Below are 21,599 nucleotides of genomic sequence, written 5' to 3' on the forward strand. Positions count from 1 at the left end.
CGTTTGAACAAACGGTGCCTGTTATCTGGGCTCCAACGTGATACTTGGATACTTTCAGCAAATTGAGAGCAGTGAGAATTTTTAAAGTAAGTGTAAATATGCTTCGTTAGTCTAATCTTTCGTTTGCAATCCCTATGGGAGAGATAAGTAGTCGTTCTAACACACTCCTCCAGTCCTTTCTTATAGCTGAGTTTTGAAAAATTGTAAGTAGGCTTTCTCGGACAGATCTTCAAGAGTCTGACAATTCATGCTTTTCAGCATCTCCACGAGGCTCCCTCTTGGTTAGAAGAAATCTATGGCCATTTGTATTGAACTTCTTTGCATACTTTCCAATATTCCCTGTTCGTCCTTTTTGCTATAGGTCTCATACAGCTAAGCAATATTCTAGGACGTGTCGCACAAGTGTTTTGTAAGCAGTCTCCTTTGTAGACATTGCATTTTTTCCTGTACCCCATTAATGAACAAAAATGTGCCGTCTATTATCTATAATTGAGCTTATATGCTCCTTCCATTTCATATTGGTACTAATTTCCACACCCAGGTACTTGTATAAAATTTACTGATTCGAGTTGTGACGCATTAATATTTTAGTGACAGGATATGGAGTTTTTTCGTTTTGTGAAATGAAAAATTTAACAGTTCTAAGCTGTTGCAGAACGTTTCCCAGCTTTACACTACCTTGAAATCTTATCAAGATCTAATTGCAAATTTATGTTGAATTCTTCAGACAATTCTTAGTTAAAGGTAACTGCATCAACTCCAAAAACTCTTAGGTTACTATTAATGTTATCTGCCATTTAAATAGTATACAAGATAAACAGCAGAGGTCCCAATGCAATTTCCTGGGGTACGCCTGACGTTACTTGTAGATCTGTCGATGCCTCAGCGTCCAAGATAACGATCTACGTCCTCGTTACCAAGGAATCGTCAATTCTGCTGTTACAAATGTCTTTTGGTACCCTGTATGATCGAAATTTCGTTAGTAAGCGGTGGTGTGGCACAGAGTTAATTGCGTTCCGGAAGTAAAAAAAAAAAAAAAAACACACATTCATCTGACTACCTTGATCCATGGCTTTCATACGTCATGTGAGAAAAACGCGAGTTGGATGTCGGAACCCATAGTGCTTGGCACGGAGGAAGTAATTCTCTTGGAGATACCTCTTAAGTTTCAGCTTAAAATATATTTCAAGGTAATACAAGAAAAGCTTCACCGCATTTTGACTTACTGTGTCCACGTGCGTCGAAAAGTTTCTTCTGTTAGCGCTGAGTACGTACAAACAGTGTAACGCCTAGTTGCGTTATTATCTAGCTTAATGTCGGGATTTCGTTCTGGGGTGATACTCACTTCAGAATAACACATCTAGTTTTATTTGTAGTTATATTGTTGCTTGTGCGCATGTCTGCATTTTTGAAAGCACATGGTTTGCATTCTCTTCAAGATCCCACCTGGACATTTTGCCACGATGTTTTAGCTGATAAACATTCAGCCATACGCCAGTGAGTTTTGCACTGCAATGTTATCTGAAGCGTGTTAAATGTTTGTCAGCCGAAATGTCGTGGCAAAAGTCGACGTCATACAGCTGCAACCCCGATACGTCACGAAATTCTAGGCGTTGTTCAATAGTAAGGTAAAAAAATAAAAAAAAACTGATGCACATTTCTTTTCTGCGGACAGTCCTCTCTTACATTTTTTTGTTAGTTTCTGCACCCTACAGATCCGTTCGACTCTAGGACTCTTTCAGTAGTCCATGAAACTGAGATGGGTGTCTCTTAACTGCTAATCACTAATTTATAGAAGACGTTCGAAAGATTTAAGCCAAGTTTCGATAAATTAGGTAATGTGATGGTGCTCTAAACGTCATATAAATATTGTAACACGACGCACCTTTTTAATACACTGAGAGAAATTGTCCTGCGGCCGCCTTTGTCAGAATCTGATCCATAGCTTTCTTGCAGCTGAACAAGACATAAATTTTCGCCTCCATAAAAATTAAAAATTTAAAAGCTGCGACCATTATGACGCAGTACTTTCGAGTTGCATTGTACCAACCTGTGGCACTACGTGAATTTATCTCAGTCCTTCCTAAACAGTCACGGCGGTGTTCGTTATGTGTAACACGTACTTCAGCCATGCTACGCCATTATAACCGGTTTCTGCTACCGTGGCTGCGAAGCAGTTACAGCCTCAGTCATTTAAACGTGGCGTAGGTCTCTCTGCTAATGAAATGGCTTTCATTTGGCTGTGGAGTGGACGCCGGAAATGAAATACATCGCCACGTCTTCAGCTACTGCCATTGGTGTCACGAATGAGATACGCGGACACACAGCACAACCGTAAATTACCAGCTATTCATTTGTACTGCATGATTTCAGGCTACCACAGAGGCCCTTACTGATTAAATCTCGAGCGCCACATCGAAATACACACTACCCTGTTTGCTATACGTTACACTGCTACCACATTTCTCAAAGCATTCATTTCTACACGCATGTTATACACATTTGAGTGAAAGCAGGAGTCACATTGCATTTATTCACAGGGGCATGCAGAGTCACCTTGCCTAAAAATTTATTCCACGAGTGAACACAATCACTTCCAATACAATTAGGAATTACTCTTGTGTTGGTGATCTACTGCCATGAAGGCAAAGTGAATATTTCTTCTCGACACGTGTCCGGAATATTGTCACCCCTTGCATACGTCGTCGGCTCTCAGGACAGAAGTGACCACTAGACACAATGAAGTCTCAGTTTTATTCTATGTAATTATATTAATGGACTTCCTCCTTTCGTAAGGGTAGTTTCTCGCAGTTCAATGGAGCAGCGAAGCGTTCAAGTGAATGTAAATAAACCTCATTCCCGTTTTCAAGTAGAGATGTCGGTAAAATTTATATAGCTATATGCGTAAATGTCTGAGCGACTATATGCTCTGGTTAGTGTACTGTACTTGCATGCAGCATGACCGCGGTTCGTATTCCCGTCTGACCTTCTACACTGATGGAAGTAACACAGCTTATTTAATTCCCCGTCCTTGTCATATCCAGGCTTGTATGCTTCTGTAATGGCATCGACGACAGGACTTTGAACTCTAACCATCCCCCTTTCTTCGGACGGGCGGCTAGCTAGGAGGAGACTTGTGGCACTAATTTATTCTCTGTCACATACCCTAAAAGGCTGACCCCCCCCCCCCCCCTCGACTAGATACCACAACAGTCTAATGCCAATTAGCACGCAACCAAGGCAGCACATTCCCCCCTTCATCATCCAGTGACATCCACATGACCGCAATGGCCATTGCCTATGGAGATGTTTGTGTGTAATGGAACTACTCAGTTTGTATAAACTCACTTTGTTATTACAATCCTAATTAAAATTCCACTTTAAATACCTACATTCCATTAATGACAGCCGTGAGTGGTGAAGATTCCGGTCTCGCTCTAGGACAACACATTTCGAAGTCACAGCCAAATCAAACTTCCGCCCAGCTGCGGTGATAAACAGTATTGTCAGAGTCCCGGCAAACAAAGAGGCAAACAAAAGTCTTACGTAGCACGCTGTTCCTTCCTTGACATATTGCTCGCCGCAGTAGTTCGAGCAAAGAAATCTTTTTTCTGTTTTATTTTTAGAATACCTTTGGCGTACCTTCGGTGTAGTCTGTCACGTCGGGTTTCCTGAATTACTTGTGAAAAATAGTGAGCATTCCGAGTATATTTTCGTACAGTACGGACCTGTAATCGTTACAATTTTTGCATTATTTTGCATACTCCCAAGGAAATCTGCTTATCTCCGTCAGTCACCATACTCTGAAAACAGTTTGCGAACCATCTATGGTACATTTTATCATCTTAATGACTGAAAGCGAAATGAATCACTATGGTCTTTTAGGCTTTCTTGGTGTGATTGATTACTGGTGTGGTTTCGTTTATTTATTTTCTTTTCTCCATAGCTAGTTATTTTCAAAAGTTTCTTACATTGAACGCAACTTTTTTATATTCAACGATGTATCCAAAAATGAAAGCATGTTCTCGCCAAGGTAAACAGAGGGAGAGAAACAAAAACATAGTAACGTACAGAGAAGGTAGGAGGATCAAGTACGAGTAATAAATTATCCATACCAGCCAGTGAACGAGCATTTTTCAAATACTAAGTAGTAATTACAGTAAAAATTCCCAAAAACAAATATGACACCTGTAAATAATTGTGAAGTACAATGATCTTATTATCGACCACAGAGCATGAGGTCAGTAAAACTGCACAAAACCTAAAAAGGGAATGGCAATAGTCTTAGATGCAGTACCAGTCTGCATACTGAAACAATTCATGCGGAGCACACAACTTCTCTCCACTGATATGCATCAGGGAACTTTCTAGAGTATTTAAAACAGGGAAGAATTGTGCCTCTGCTAAAGAAAGGTAATGCAGGTGACACAGAAAACTACATACCTATTTCTTTGCTGCCATCATTTTCAAAAATAATAGGACAAATTATGAAAGACAAAATAATAAATTACTTCAATATATAAAATCTTCTAAGTGAAGTGGTAGATGTATAGGATCAGCCTTACCAGAATTTACAGAAGTGGTACTTCGTCTTTCCACATAGATCAATGTGAGACAGGCGTATTCTTGGAACTTTCTAAGTGTTTTGATACTATTGACCATAATATCCTGCCAAATAAACTAAAATCCTTAGGTATGAGTGCTGTTGCTAATGACTGGTTCAGATGACACGTAGTAGATGAGGTACAAAGAGTAGATATGACATAAAACTGATGTAAAGGTGAACTTGGGTAGCCTATTAGTACCAACGCTATTCCTGATATGCATCAGTTGCTTTATTAGTAGTGATAGTCATGGAGAAAAATTTTCTTTGCTGGTAACATCAACCGACAATGAGAAAACAAGGGAATTCGTTGTTACATTGAACAAAGTGAAAACAAATGTCATGATTTCCAGTGGGAAGAGGGAAAATAATACCGTCTAAATAAATATAGTGAGAAAATGTTCGTTTCGCGGAATAACATTTCAAATTCGAAAAAAAAATATCCATCAAAGGGCGTAGAAGCCGCGGGGGGGGGGGGGGGGGGGAGGGGGGAGGGGGGCAGAGGAGCGTGGGAGTTCGAACTCTGCAGTTTACAAAACTCAGAAACGAGTCCCGGTAGGATCAAGGCAGTTATGTCGAGTGGTAGCCCTCTGTCCCCCAAGCATAAGGAAGGTTCCCGTTTTTTACGAGAAGGACGTGCTTTTTAAGATATAAGGGCTGGAAAGTTTCGACCTCTAAAAATTTGTAGAACTTTCCAGGATATTGCAGACTAATCAAGAAACTAGGGAATTCGAGAGCATTGCACAACATTCCAGAATGTTTCGGAATGTTGCACAATGATCGGGGATGTTTTGGAATGTTCGGGAATAGTATGGAACGTCGGGAAGATTCCATAACGTTCGAGAACATCCCATAACATCCAAGATCATTGTGGAACATTCCACAACACTCTAGAATGTTGTGGAATGTTCTGGAAATTGTGGAGCATTCTGAGCCTTTTTGGTATTTCTCGAATTCGTCACTGGGTGGGTTACCCATTGGTAATGACCCGTCGTAGTTTCGAACGTCAGTTTCGTATCAGTAACGAAGGGAGGATTCGAAAAAGTAGTGCAGTGGTTGAATAAAAACAGTGAAGTATGAGTAGTCGAAATGATATAATGACTGAATATAAACCGAAAATAAAGTGTGTAAAGTGTACTTAGTTTATTTGTTAATAAAATGTTGATTTGATTTATATTTTAGACACAACGCCGAAACGTAAAACAGGAGATCTTGCATTTCTATTGCAAGACGGCGAAAACAAAAGAACAGCGGAAAACCGAAATAGGCGAAGAGCGAGGGGCATGTTTAATTTACAACGAACAAGAATGAGCATCCTGAGAAGCAGAGAAACTGAAGTACACCGAAATGAACGGACTGAAGAATCAGGGATTACAAAAAAGTAATGCAGTGGGTGAATAGAAACAAACAGGGAAGTGTGAGTAGTCAGTGTGATGCAGTGACTAAATGTAAACCGAAAATTTGTTGTGGAAAATAATAAAAGTTGTTAATAAAAAGTAAATTTGATTTATATTTTAGACAATGCTCAAACGTAACAGAGGAGGGATCTTGCCAGTTCTGAAGCAAAACTGCTAAAACAAAAACATCAGCGTAAAAACGAAACAGATGAAGGGCGCGATGCGCGTTTAAGTTCCGAACGAATGACAATGAGCAGCGTGAGAAGAGAGAAACCGAAGAACAACGAAGTGAACGGACTGAAGAATCAAGAACTGTGACGCACACTTATGACTGCGAACTACAGCCAGCCATGAAAATTATCACTCTACGAGAAGCACAGACGAGATGAAGTAAACAGTACAACCTAAGAATCGAAGCATTCCAGTACGACCCGGTGAACGAATATAACAAACACGTCGTAATCGGAAAAATGGGTATCATTTGCCAATTTGGCAAAACGAAAAAATTCGGTAGAGAAAGACCAGGATTCTATTGCATAAATCGAAAAATTCGATTACATCACTGAAAGCACCTCCGCAGGAAAACAAAATGGAGAATAAGTACTGCAAATAGTTAGAATAAGTTTTCAATCATCTTTTTACCTCTTATACTTTAAATTTTATCCTTTTATCGCAACCACCACACAGTCTCATATCAACTCCGTGAGCGAAGCCGTGTACCCCAGTTAGTAACAGAATATTCGGTACAGACAATAAACAAACGAAAGCACACCATTAATCAGTCATATCCAGAAACCAAGAGTTATCATATTGATACACACCGGTTTCAGTCATTCAGATAAGATAAAAACCGTAAATCATCTGCATCTATCACTAAATAATACCTCAGCTTATAAATAAGGGTATTACGTATAACGCGAGGTTCGGTATTTACTATAAAATATGTTAATTTATAGAAAGTATGACGCTGAGTTATAAATAAATTTCATTACGCTCGATAATACTATTCCACTTTTATGGTTCAAATGGCTCTGAGCACTATGGGACTCAACATCTGAGGTCATCAGTCCCCTAGAACTTAGAACTACTTAAACCTAACTAACCTAAGGACATCACACACATCCATGCCCGAGGCAGGATTCGAACCTGCGACCGTAGCGGTCGCGCGGTTCCAGACTGAAGCGCCTAGAACCGCCCGGCCACAACGGCCGGCCCACTTTTACGTAATTGTCATAAAACAAAACAGCTATGACAAATGAAAGATAACATGGAGTAGCTAACGACTTGTCGCACTAAATCACTACTTCGCATAATAATCTAGTGACGTAATGACTACAGTAATGATTCAAACCGTCATGCACATTCATTAAAATACTATTCATGGCCTAAACAATTTACCTACTCATACAGAAAGAGTAGTGCAAGTACTATACAGTAAGTTACTGCAATGGCGGAAACAGTGCGCTCGTAATGCAACTTCCGAGTGGCAAAGTAATATGTAGTGAAGGGTTGTGAAAATATTTAATAAATGAAATCAGTTGTTTGCTCTGTATTTAATCCATTAGTTTCAGAATGTGAACTGTAATTGGTAGTGAGAAACTGCACATTGTTAAGTAAATATTGCGTAGCTGAATTGCTGCTTTGACTTCGCTGTACACTGCCAGATAAATAATACACCCTCCATCGTTCCTTTTACTGCCATCTTATGTTAATTGTTACATAGTGGCACATCTCTTCTCGTAGTATCTCCATATACAGCCAAGGTATAGATATTAGCCGGCCGGAGTGGCCGTGCGGTTCTAGGCACTACAGTCTGAAACCGAGCGACCGCAGGTTCGAATCCTGCCTCGAGCATGGATGTGTGTGATGTTCTTAGGTTAGTTAGGTTTGAGTAGTTCTAAGTTCTAGGCGACTGATGACCTCAGAAGCTAAATCGCATAGTGCTCAGAGCCATTTGAACCATATAAATATTGAAATGAAATGATAGTATGACACTGTTGGCCAGGCCGCCCCATGCGGGGAAGTTCGGCCGCCGTATTGCAAGTCCTTTTTAGTTGACGCCACTTCGGCAACTTGCGAGTCAATGAAGATGAAATGATGATGAACACACAACACCCAGTCATCACGAGGCAGAGAAAATCCCTGACCCCGCCGGGAATCGAACCCGGGACCCCGTGCGCAGGAAGCGAGAACGCTACCGCAAGACCACGGGCTAAATATTACTCCATATATACTGTAGCAATCATCACTGTTACATACAAAGTACACACAATTCCACAACAAACCGAACTGCCACAGACTACCACTCTCAAAGTTGTTACAATAAATAAAGACTTTGCCTGACAGTTGCAGCTTCTTATAGAAGGATAGTAAATATTTTACATATTTGGTTTCTTTTTAACACACATACTGCTTTTCAATATAACTCAACTTTGGAAGTAATTGATAACGTAAGTAATACCCGCGAATAATGAAGTGCTCAGACATAAACAGTTTCTTACGCTACTAATAGATGGCGTTGCTGATCACAACTACAGAACAATGGAGCATAGTTTCAGATATTCAGATCGAATTATGGATTCAAATTAATACATTCACAAATGGTGTTTATAGGTTTGCTTTAGAAATGGCAAGATCTCTTGTTTTACGTTTCGGCGTTTTCTGTTTAATTAATTCTAACGTATCATCTGTCAACGTCAGATGTGAAAATTACCGAACTATCGGTTTAATAAGTCACAGCTGCAAAATAATAACGCGAATTATTTACAGACGAATTGAAAAACTGGTAGAAGCCGACCTCGGGGAAGATCAGTTTGGATTCCGTAGAAATGTTGGAACACGTGAGGCAATACTGACCTTACGACTTATCTTAGAAGAAAGGTTAAGGAAAGGCAAACCTACGTTTCTAGCATTTGTAGATTTAGAGAAAGCTTTTGACAATGTTGACTGGAATACTCTCTTTCAAATTCTAAAGGTGGCAGGGGTAAAATACGGGGAGCGAAAGACTATTTACAATTTGTACAGAAACCAGATGGCAGTTATAAGAGTCGAGGGGCATGAAAGGGAAGCAGTGGTTGGGAAGGGAGTGAGACAGGGTTGTAGGCTCTCCCCGATGTTATTCAATCTGTACATTGAGCAAGCTGTAAAGGAAACAAAAGAAAAATTTGGAGTAGGAATTAAAATTCAGGGAGAAGAAATAAAAACTTTCAGGTTCGCCGCTGACATTGCAATTATGTCAGAAACAGCAAAGGACTTGGAAGAGCAGTTGAATGGAATGGACAGTGTCTTGAAAGGAGGATATAAGATGAACATCAACAAAAGCAAAACGAGGATAATGGAATGTAGTCGAATTAAGTCGGGTGATGCTGAGGGAATTAGGTTAGGAAATGAGACACTTAAAGTAGTAAAGGAGTTTTGCTATTTGGCGAGCAAAATAACTGATGATGCTCGAAGTAGAGAGGATATAAAATGTAGTCTGGCAATGGCAAGGAAAGTGTTTCTGAAGAAGAGAAATTTGTTAACATCCAGTATATATTTAAGTGTCAGGAAGTCGTTTCTGAAAGTATTTGTATGGAGTGTAGCCATGTATGGAAGTGAAACATGGACAATAAATAGTTTGGACAAGAAGAGAATAGAAGCTTTCGAAATGTGGTGCTACAGAAGAATGCTGAAGATAAGGTGGGTAGATCACATAACTAGTGAGGAGGTATTGAATAGAATTGCGGAAAAGAGAAGTTTGTGGCAGAACTTGACCAGAAGAAGGGATCGGTTGGTAGGACATGTTCTGAGGCATCAAGGGATCACCAATTTAGTATTGGAGGGCAGCGTGGAGGGTAACAATCGTAGAGGGAGACCAAGAGATGAATACACTAAGCAGATTCAGAAGGATGTAGGTTGCAGTAGGTACTGGGAGATGAAGGAGCTTGCACAGGATAGAGTAGCATGGAGAGCTGCATCAAACCAGTCTCAGGACTGAAGATCACAACAACAACATCTGTCAACGTAAATATACTCTTTTCAACAAACTGCCATTTTTGAAGTGCAAACTACTTTCATACTATGATAAATGGATGAGATTAATAAACGAGAAAAGAAACAATTCAAAACATTTCGATGTTCTCGTTGATAGCATCTCTTCTCAAGTCATAACTCTTTGTACTTTTGCTCTACTGATCATTCACAATTTTCACATGAAAATGCTTTAGTGAAGAGTATTGTACCTTGCAACACTTTTCAGACTATGGCCTCTCATAGATGTTTAATATATTTTCTTATTTCATTCTGAAATGACAACAATCAGTTCATGTGCGCTGTAATTTTGTCTGAAATTTCAAAAATTACTCCGGAAAAGTACAATTTTTCCAAATACGAAAAATCTTTCCAAGGTGAAACATGGTAGTATAACCAGGAACAATTATTCTATTCAAATTTAGACGTATTACAATCGATAAAATCTTGTCAACACTCTATGTAACAAAAAAATGTTCAAATGTGTGTGAAATCTTATGCGACTTAACTGCTAAGGTCATCAGTCCCTAAGCTTACACACTACTTAACCTAAATTATCCTAAGGATAAAGCCGGCCGGTGTGGCCGTGCGGTTCTAGGCGCTTCAGTCTGGAACCGCGTGACCGCAACGGTCGCAGGTTCGAATCCTGCCTCGGGCATGGATGTGTGTGCTGTCCTTAGGTTAGTTAGGTTTAAGTAGTTCTAAGTTCTAGGGGACTGATGACCACAGATGTTAAGTCCCATAGTGCTCAGAGCCATTTGAACCTAAGGATAAACACACACAACCATGCCCGAGGGAGGACTCGAACCTCCGCCGGTATCAGCAGTCCATGATTGCAGCGCCCTAGACCGCTCGGCTAATCCCGCGGAACTGTATGTAATAATCTGTGCGTTTCATTATAAATGTGCTACACGTCAGTAATCAGTAAGTAAAATAAAATTAAGAAGTATAATGAAAAATGTTACATGTAAAAACCAGTTTAAAATGGATGCTATTGGTAACTAACACAACTTTCCATTTTTCAGATTGGGAAAAGTGTTAATACATTACAGAAACTCAGCTGTTTTGTCAATATCACGTGTTCTATGGTTGATTAATTTCTTCTGTTTGAAGGTACAAGATGGTGCACAACCGACGAAGTGTGACATTTTTTAAAAAATGTACAGTGTTTTAATCACGATAAACCTCTGTAACTGAATAATTAACAGAGTTCTCAAAATAGCTTTAAAATACTGTATAGCACCTACGTTTGTAGAGCTCGTAGTACTTACAAATCCTACACAAAACACATCATCGTGTCTCACATCAACAAAGAACGCAAAACATGCCGAAAGCTGCTTATGGCGGTCTCTACTGCTGTTTGAAAAATGCCTAGTGTACAAATATGAGTTATGACACATCGAATGCAAATACAGGGTGCATATCACATTCCTTGAATACCAAATATAAACTAGAAACATTGCAAGGTTTGCACATCAATGAGGTCACAATCTGCTGTTAGGTAACTACAACGCGTTGCTCTACCCCTTGATTTGGGAGACGTTTACATCCTCTTTGGAACGGTGTCCACAAAATGGCCAAGATATCTCCGTCTCATTCTTTGATGGTGGCGATCCAGAGGCCTGAGGATGGCAGTAATGTGCCGCCGAAACTAGTCGTGTGAGACAATAAAGACATCCTCAACACAGAGCTGTCGTGGCACTTTTTCTTATATATATATCATCAGCTGAAGTCCGTCGCCCATGCAGTAGGAACGGCATCTATAAATTAATTTCAGAAGTGTGAAGATTTTCATGTAATGTTGTCGCTACAATGCTCGCTTGCGCGTAATTTATGGCGTGTTTGGAAAACGGTAAGTTTTAGTGGGATTTTTCTTTCTTGGGTCGCGTTAGTTAGTTCGAGTACTGAGGTGTGATTAAGTGAAGTTATCAGTTCACATGGCTTGCACTCAGAAGTTATGGATTTTCCACTCCTTTACCATTTCAGTAACTAATTTCATGGAAATGTGATATTTGTATTATGAACTAAGTTCTATAAAGATCATTGTAATGTGTAAGGGAGGTATTAGAGTGTCAATATAGTTTTTGAATGCTAGTCTCTTTACATCATTCAGTAAATGCAATATCCTCAACGTCTCCTCATGAAATTTATTCTTTGATTCTGCGTGTTACCGCGTTGCACTGAGCGGAACACAGGCGCGCAAAAGTAAAGCTGAAGCTTAATGTGCTTTGAATAGTCGCGTGCCCTTGCGTTGCAATGTGCAAGGATTTTGTTCCTTTTAGCTTGTTTGCAGCCGCGCTGCAATTTTTTTATGTTTATCAGTTACAGCCGTAACGAACTTCTGTTACCACAGGTCAGCCATGAAAGTTAGCGACGGTTTTAACATCACAGTCAGAACACTGCAACATCATTTACAGTTAGCTTTGTATTTCAAAACTGTTACCAGGTTCAATGTAGGTAAATATCAGTTAAGATTTATTTTCTTATGCGCATAGACTTATTCTTACAGCGCAGTGTTACATTTGCGTGTATATTACGTAGCGTTTGGGATTTTATTTAGTCAGTTGCTTACGTAGAATCAAAGGGCATTTGTTCGGGAAAACATTTTTGGTTATTTATTCTTTCAAAATACGATTTGTAATTTTATGCATCATTTTTATTCTGTTATCTTCGTGGGTTAGAATTGTAAGTCACATATTGTGACGTCACAAACTGTAGCCCTGTTCACTGCACAATACTATTTTCACAGGACTGTTTCTTTAGCATACAGTTTTAGGTTTTCTGAGTCTTTTGGCAAAGGTTTATTCAAGTGCAATTATACAATTTCAGATAGTTTGGCAGCATATTCTATCAGATAGCCTTTCTGTATTATGTAACTTGCATTGTTCAGTATTACAACACAGACACACATGGAGTTAAAAGAAGAAAATCGTTCAGTTGACTCCAGTTTCAGTTCACAGCATCAAACGATTATATTCGTACACGTTACAAACTGCGCTCTTTTGAGCAGACTGGCTTCATTTTGGTAATGCTTTGCATTTGTTTCAAAAATGCTAGGTTTTTAGTTTCAGGTGGCTTATTCTTTTACTCTCTGCTTCCCTTCAATCTAAGACCACGAAAAAAATGGTTCTAAAGGCTCTGAGCACTATGGGACTTAACTTCTGAGGTCGTCAGTCCCCTAGAACTTAGAACTACTTAAACCTAACTAACCTAAGGACGTCACACACACCCATGCCCGAGGCAGGATTCGAAACTGCGACCGTAGCGGTCGCGCGGTTTCAGACTGTAGCGCCTAGAACCGCTCGGCGACACCGGCCGGCGAATCTAAGACCACACACGCTAGCAAAATTATTACGTGGTGAAAACATTTTTTTATTTTGCTGTTTACAATAGTCGAAAAAAATTGATTCTTGTATTCAGCATATAACATCTGAACATAGTAATTACCGCTTAGAGATGTCAAACATATAGGTGGAAAGCAACGCGCACATTAATCTTTCATCACATCTTTAATGAATTACACGAACAGAAAAATAATAATAATAATCAAAAATAAAGCGAAATGGAATCATTACGTTGTATTGATGTTTATACACAGGGATAGTCATGGATGTATGCAGGGTGAACATTAATAAAACCGACAAACTGCCGGGATAGTTTCCCGACTGGAAATGGAGGAAGAAAGGTACTATGAACACGCGTCCAGAAATGGACGGTGTGCGTGCAACGGTAACAAATCGTCCCAGAACACAGTACAGCGCTTCATCGCACCCACGTCACCACAGATGTTCAAAGCGGCCTCCATGGGATGTAATGTCATCCAGAATATTACTTTGCTTACACATTGTTGGTGGATCTCTTGTCTGCAGCTTGTACTAGGATTCGTCTTAATATCCTCAGAACCACGTGAACGCAAAGTTTGCCGCCTCACTGCACGTTCGTCTGAAAGTACCCACGATCACACAAACGACCAAAAAGAGCTTGAAATGTTGTGTGATGCGGTTGGTGTTTGGTTCTTGGTTTGGTATAGGCAATCTGCCTCTCGACCGTTTCCTTCTGCTTGCCCGTACACAAACATCATCTTGGCTCCTTCAGAACATGAATACTCGTCCATTCTGCTGCTTACAGTACGCTATGTCAATCAGACAGCCTGTAACGCACAAAGAACACACGGCACGTGGTCAGAAGAACTGTCATTCGTCAGAGCCATCAACCGTGGCAACAATGCCTTTCCGGGCACATGTTCATAGGACCTTTCTCCTCCATTTTCAATCAGGAATCCATCCCTGAAGTTTGTCGGTTTTATTAATATTCACCCTGTGTACTTGCGAGCACCTGCAATAGAGACACCTACCTAACTGCATCTATCAAACCCTTTCAGACGCATGAGAGTGATGACACAACGTGGTATATACTCCAGGGAACACAGATCCTTGGGGAGCCCTATCCACCCAAGACAGTCCACTTGTCGTCCACAACTCACGAAGGTGAGTAGGGCTGGAAGTAAGGTGCGCAATAGACGCTCGGCGACTTCCAAGATCTAATGAATAGGATTATGGGACCTGTAGGGCCACACGAGTGCACTCTTTCTAAAGCATTCCTGAAACTGTTCTGACACGGCTCAAGGGCGACTGTCCGTGGCCTTGCTGGTAATACACAGGTCTTCAGTGTGGCGCAGTCGGTGCCCACGATCTTCATCGCTTGCCACTAACAGGCAGTAGAGCGTCCCCATTGTAGCCCACTTAAAGACCCCCTATGTTAGGCGGAGGTATTTATACCTCACAGCGACGAGGTCGATCTGTATGGTATGGGCACTGACTAATTGTTATCTTTACGGAGCTCTCAACTCGCAGAAGATCTGCGGTCTTGTGACCTCTCTATTCTCTTTTACAATCCGTGACAGTGGATGACAACTACAAATACCACCACGAAAGTTGGCTCAGGAGGCAGTTTTTCTCGGTGTCGGAGGTGGAGCCTATCTAGGGGTCCATTTCATCCATTGCAAACGTCCACCAGGTGATCTTCCCGTACGACGCCCTTCGCTAGTGGGAACCATCGCCTCACGTGGTTTCTGCACGCTGCACCAAGGACGTAGTTATAGACGATTCGGCTGCATATTGGTGTCCAGTAATGAAACAGCCAGTGATTCACTGTTACAAACCCTGTTGTAATCCCTGTTAGAAAACAATGACACCTGGCGTCATCAGGTGTTCATAAGTCCTTGCAGGTGAAAAGCACCATTCTTGAAGCACCTAGAAGTTTGAGTGACCCAGGAGGTGGGCTTCGATGATCTGGTCGCAGTCAAATGGGCTGATATTGTGTCTTTTCCACCTTGTGCGGGACATTCATGGCAACTGCTATTACAAAAGCCTCAACCTATTTTATTCACTGCAGCGAAAGGAGGACATTCTCTTCAACACAGTGACTATCTCCAATTTAATTGTTCTCTTGTATACAGTACGATCATTTAATGGATTTATGGAAGTAAATAGGAATATAAAAAAGGGAGGAAGGTTTATCTGTTTAGCAATAGTAATAGAAGGCAGATTTCAGACTACCTAACACATCAAAACGAAAATTTCTGTTCCGTCACTGACAATGTTGAGTGTTTATGGAAAAAGTTCAAGGCAATCGTAAAATGCGTTTTAGATAGGTACGTGCCGAGTAAAACTGTGAGGGACGGGAAAAACCCACCGTGGTTCAACAACAAAGTTAGGAAACTACTGCGAAAGCAAAGAGAGCTTCACTGCAAGTGTAAACGCAGCCAAAACCTCTCAGACAAACAGAAGCTAAACGATGTCAAAGTTAGCGTAAGGAGGGCTATCCGTGAAGCGTTCAGTGAATTCGAAAGCAAAATTCTATGTACCGACTTGACAGAAAATCCTAGGAAGTTCTGGTCTTACGTTAAATCAGTAAGTGGCTCGAAACAGCATATCCAGACACTCCGGGATGATGAAGGCATTGAAACAGAGGATGACACGCGTAAAGCTGAAATACTAAACAGCTTTTTCCAACTTTCAAATAACTTCCGGGAATTCAGCTAGGTAACACTTTCAGCGACCGTCGATATTTCGGCGGGAGAACACCCCGCCATTTTCAAGGCAAACCTTTTTCCAAAGCTGTTTCACAGAGGAAGACCGCACTGCATTTCCTTCCCTAAATCCTCGCACAAACGAAAAATGGCTGACATCGAAATAAGTGTCCAAGGAATAGAAATGCAACTGAAATCACTCAATAGAGGAAAGTCCACTGTACCTGACGGGATACCAATTCGATTCCACTCAGAGTATGCGAAAGAACTTGCCCCCCTTCTAACAGTCGTGTACCGCAAGTCTCTAGAGGAACGGAAGGTTCCAAATGATTGGAAAAGAGCACAGGTAATCCCAGTCTTCAAGAAGGGTCGCCGAGCAGATGCGCAAAACTATAGACTTATATCTCTGACGTCGATTTGTTGTAGAATTTTAGAACATGTTTTTTGCTCGCGTATCATGTCGTTTCTGGAAACCCAGAATCCACTCTGTAGGAATCAACATGGATTCCGGAAACAGCGATCGTGTGAGACCCAACACGCTTTATTTGTTCATGAGACCCAGAAAATATTAGATACAGGCTCCCAGGTAGATGCCATTTTTCTTGACTTCCGCAAGGCGTTCGATACAGTTTCGCACTGTCGCCTGATAAACAAAGTAAGAGCCTACGGAATATCAGACCAGCTGTGTGGCTGGATTGAAGAGTTTTTAGCAAACAGAACACAGCATGTTGTTATCAATAGAGAGACGTCTACAGACATTAAAGTAACCTCTAGCGTACCATAGGGGAGTATTATGGGACCATTGCTTTTCACAATATATATAAACGACCTAGTAGATAGTGTCGGAAGTTCCATGCGGCTTTTCGCGGATAATGCTGTAGTATACAGAGAAGTTGCAGCATTAGAAAATTGCAGCGAGATGCAGGAAGATCTGCAGCGGATAGGCACTTTGTGCAGAGTGTGACAACTGACCCTTAACATAGACAAATGTAATGTATTGCGAATACATAGAAAGAAGGATCCTTTACTGTATGATTATATGATATCGGAACGAACACTGGTAGCAGTTACTTCTGTAAAACATCTGGGAGTATGCGTGCGGAAATATTTGAAGTGGAATGATCATATAAAATTAATTGTTGGTAAGGCGGGTACCAGGTTGGGATTCATTGGGAGAGTCCTTAGAAAATGTAGTCCATCAACAAAGGAGGTGGCTTACAAAACACTCGTTCCACCTATACTTGAGTATTGCTCAGTGTGGGATCCGTACAAGATCGGGTTGACGGAGGAGATAGAGAAGATCCAGAGAAGAGCGGCGCGTTTCGTCACAGAGTTATTTGGTAACCGTGATAGCGTTACGGAGATGTTTAGCAAACTCAATTGGCAGACTCTGCATGAGAGGCGCTCTTAATCGCGGTGTAGCTTGCTCGCCAGGTTTCAAGAGGGTGCGTTTCTGGATGAGGTATCGAATATATTGCTTCCGCCTACGTATACCTCCCGAAGAGATCACGAATGTATAATCAGAGAGATTCGAGCGCGCACTGAGGCTTTCCGGTAGTCGTTCTTCCCGCGAACCATACTCGACTGGAACAGGAAAGGGAGGTAATGACAGTGGCACGAAAAGTGCCCTCCACCACACACCATTGGGTAGATGTAGATGTAAATGTTAATAGTAATTTAAATGCATGCCAACATTTAATCTTGAGGACATCGACAAGAAATTACGACTCCAGGACGCATAAAGCTTGTACCGCGAAACGCCTCAGTTCAGCGAGGAAGACAGTACATAAATATCTCTCAAGCTATGTGGAAATGTTGGAACACGTGAGGCAATACTGACCCTACGACTTATCTTAGAAAATAGATTAAGGAAAGGCAAATCTACGTTTCTAGCATTTGTGGACTTAGAGAAAGCTATTGACGGTGTTGACTGGCATATTCTCTTTAAAATTCTGACGGTGGCAGGGGCAAAATTAAGGGAGCGAAAGGCTGTTTACAATTTGTACAGAAACCATATGGCAGTTATAAGAGTCGAGGGGCTTGAAAGGGAAGCAGTCGTTGGGAAGGGAGTGAGACAGGGTTGTAGCCTATCCCCGATGTTATTCAATCTGTGTACTGAGCAAGCAGTAAAGGAAACAAAAGAAGTATTCGGAGTAGAAATTAAAATCCATGGAGAAGAAATAAAAACTTTGAGGTTCGCCGATGACATTGTAATTCTGTCAGAGACAGCAAAGGACTTGGAAGAGCAGTTGAACGGAATGGACAGTGTCTTGAAAGGGGGATATAAGATGAACATCAACAAAAGCAAAACGAGGATAATAGAATGTAGTCGAATTAAATCGGGTGATGCTGCGGGAATTAGATTAGGAAATGAGACGCTTAAAGTAATAAATGAGTTTTGCTATTTGGGGGGCAAAATAACTGATGATGGTCGAAGTAGAGAGGATATAAAATGTAGACTGGCAATGTCAAGGAAAGCGTTTCTGAGGAAGAGAAATTTGTTAACAGCGAGTATAGATTTAAGTGTCAGGAAGTCGTTTCTGAAAGTATTTGTATGGAGTGTAGCCATGTATGGAAGTGAAACGTGCACGATAAATAGTTTGGACAAGAAGAGAATAGAAGCTTTCGAAATGTGGTGCTATAGAAGAATGCTGAAGATTGGATGGGTAGATCACATAACTAATGAGGAGGTATTGAATAGGATTGAGGAGAAGAGAAAGTTGTGGCACAACTCGACTAGAAGAACGGATCGCTTGGTAGGGCATATTCTGAGGCATCAAGGGATCACCAATTTAGTATTGGCGGGCAGGGTGTAGGGTGAAAATCGTAGAGGGAGACCAAGAGATGAATACACTAAGCAAATTCAGAAGGTTGTAGATTGCAGTAGGTACTGGGAGATGAAGAAGCTTGCACAGTATAGAGTAGCATGGAGAGCTGCATCAAACCAGTTTCTGGACTGAAGACCACAACAACAACAACAACAACAACAACAACAACAACGAGATATGTCATAACGAATTCAAGCGACTCATCGATGATTAGAAGCCGCAGAGCTGCCAAAGTGCAGGGTACTAATTGTTGCGATGAAGTCGGCCGTTGTGGCCGTGCGGTTCTAGGCGCTTCAGTCTGGAACCGCATGACCGCTACAGTCGCAGGTTCGCATCCTGCCTCGGGCACGGATGTGTGTGATGTCCTTAGGTTAGTTAGGGTTAAGTAGTTCTAAGTTCTAGGGGACTGATGACCTGAGATGTTAAGTCTCATAGTGCTCAGACATTTCAACCATTTTTTTGTTGCGATGAATCTGGTGTTCCAAATATCCTTACCGTGCAGTGATAAATATACGTATATGAAAATCCTGGGATGTGGCTAAGCCATGTCTCCGCAGTATCCTTTCCTTCAGGAGTGATAGTCCTGCAAGGTTCGCAGGAGAGCTTCTGTAAAGTTTGGAAGGTAGGAGACGAGATACTGGCAGAAGTGAAGCTGTGAGTACCGGGCGTGAGTCGTGCTTCGGTAGCTCAGATGGTAGAGCACTTGCCCGCGAAAGGCAGAGGTCCCGAGTTCGAGTCTCGGTCGGGCACACAGTTTTAATCTGCCAGGAAGTTTCACCTGTCTTAGTGTTGCAGTGTATTAGGCAAGGTCTGAACAACGAAACGGAGTTGGCGACCAGGCAAAGAGTGCGAATTGATCAATTCCTTTTCGAAAAGATTTTAATTCGGGTGAAGTTAATGCTCAGATAACTGTACCATTTGTATGTGCACCGTTCGGATTTCGGTTCCGGAAACAGTCACTGTCGATCGGATTTTACAGTCGTCCCTAAATTAATCCCGACTGGAGCGATACTGATGGTTCAAATTTGGTCCTCCAATGTATCGAACCTTGATCTAAGATTAGTTTAAACAATGTGAAAAAATCTTGCTTCATTCGGATTTTACGCGAAAAAAATATATTTTTCTTGGAGGTTTCTGAGTCGGGCTACTATTTTATTTTAAACCTGTACGAATGGGTTCAAACTATGCGCGAAGGTAGATACATGAATAAAGACGAAATGAAATTTTTTTATCAAATAATGTTTAACCCTTGTCGAGATACGATGGTTTAAAATCAAGTTAAATTAGTGCGTAGAGTTTGTTCTTATGTGAACTGAATGGGTCGAAACTATTTAAAGTGAATTAAAGAATGAAATAAATAAATCATGCATTCTTATGATAAAACTGAAAAATAGCATTCAAAAATGTAGCTTCATTCGGATTTTACTTGCAAAAACCATGTTTTTGTGAGGTTTTTTTTCCACGTGCCACTTCCATGTTTTAAACTTGTTCAAAATGGTTTCGTTAGAAGATAGAAAAATACATGTAACTGATGGTTGTCTTGCAATTTTGTGTAAGTTTTATTCGTGGTTACAATATGTTGTTGTTGTTGTGGTCTTCAGTCCTGAGACTGGTTTGATGCAGCTCTCCATGCTACTCTATCCTGTGCAAGCTTTTTCATCTCCCAGTACCTACTGCAACCTACATCCTCCTGAATCTGTTTAGTGTATTCATCTCTTGGTCTCCCTCTACGATTTTTACCCTCCACGCTGCCCTCCAATACTAAATTGGTGATCCCTTGATGCCTCAGAACATGTCCTACCAACCGATCCCTCTTCTGGTCAAGTTGTGCCACAAACTTCTCTTCTCCCCAATCCTATTCAATACTTCCTCATTAGTTATGTGATCTACCCATCTAATCTTCAGCATTCTTCTGTAGCACCACATTTCGAAAGCTTCTATTCTCTTCTTGTCCAAACTATTTATCGTCCATGTTTCACTTCCATACATGGATACACTGCATACGAATACTTTCAGAAACGACTTCCTGACACTTAAATCAATACTGGATGTTAACAAATTTCTCCTCTTCAGAAACGCTTTCCTTGCCATTGCCAGCCTACATTTTATATCCTCTCTACTTCGACCATCATCAGTTATTTTGCTCCCCAAATAGCAAACCTCCTTTACTACTTTAAGTGTCTCATTTCCTAATCTAATTCCCTCAGCATCACCCGACTTAATTAGACTACATTCCATTATCCTTGTTTTGCTTTTGTTGATGTTCATCTTATATCCTCCTTTCAAGACACTGTCCATTCCATTCAACTGCTCTTGCAAGTCCTTTGCTGTCTCTGACAGAATTACAATGTCATCGGCGAACCTCAAAGTTTTTATTTCTTCTCCATGAATTTTAATACCTACTCCGAATTTTTCTTTTGTTTCCTTTACTGCTTGCTCAATATACAGATTGAACAACATCGGGGAGAGGCTACAACCCTGTCTTACTCCCTTCCCAACCACTGCTTCCCTTTCATGTCCCTCGACTCTTATAACTGCCATCTGGTTTCTGTACAAATTGTAAATAGCCTTTCGCTCCCTGTATTTTACCCCTGCCACCTTTAGAATTTGAAAGAGAGTATTCCAGTCAACATTGTCAAAAGCTTTCTCTAAGTCTACAAATGCTAGAAACGTAGGTTTGCCTTTCATTAATCTTTCTTCTAAGATAAGTCATAAGGTCAGTACTGCCTCAC

Source organism: Schistocerca serialis, chromosome 4 (genome assembly GCF_023864345.2).
Source record: "Schistocerca serialis cubense isolate TAMUIC-IGC-003099 chromosome 4, iqSchSeri2.2, whole genome shotgun sequence".
Lineage (NCBI taxonomy): Eukaryota > Metazoa > Arthropoda > Insecta > Orthoptera > Acrididae > Schistocerca > Schistocerca serialis.